The sequence below is a fragment of the Rhincodon typus genome, chromosome 45, assembly GCF_021869965.1.
Source record: "Rhincodon typus isolate 14 chromosome 45, sRhiTyp1.1, whole genome shotgun sequence".
NCBI lineage: Eukaryota > Metazoa > Chordata > Chondrichthyes > Orectolobiformes > Rhincodontidae > Rhincodon > Rhincodon typus.
In genome coordinates, this window is record NC_063376.1 from 8,355,060 (window position 1) to 8,355,727 (window position 668).

Below are 668 nucleotides of genomic sequence, written 5' to 3' on the forward strand. Positions count from 1 at the left end.
TGGCCAACGCACCCGAACCTGCACATCCTAGGACACTATGGGACAATTTATCACGGCCATTCCACCCTAACCTGCACATCCCTGAGCACTATGGGGCCATTTAACACAGCCAATCCCCCCTAACCTGCACATCCCTGGGCACTGTGGGACAATGTAGCATGGTCAATCCACCCTAACCTGCACATCCCTGGACATCACGGGATAATTTAGTACGGCCAACACATCCTAACCTGCACATCCCTGGACACTATGGGACAAATTAGCATGGCCAATGCACCCTAACCTGCACATCCGTGGACTCTACGGGGCAATTTAGCATGGCCATTCCACCCTAACCTGCACATCCCTGGGCACTACTCGACAAGTTAGCACGGCCAATCCACCTTAACCTGCCCATCTCTGGGCACTATGGGACAATTTAGCATGGCCAACCCACCCGAACCTGCGCATCTCTGGGCACTTCGGGACAATTTACCACGGCCAATCCACCCTAACCTGCACATCCCTGGGCACTATGGGACAATTTAGCACGGCCAACCCACCCTAACCTGCAGACCCCTGGACACTATGGGACAATTTAGCACGGCCAATCCACCCTCACCTGCACATCCCTGGGCACAGTGGGACAATTTAGCACGGCCAATCCAGCCTAACCTGCACACCACTGG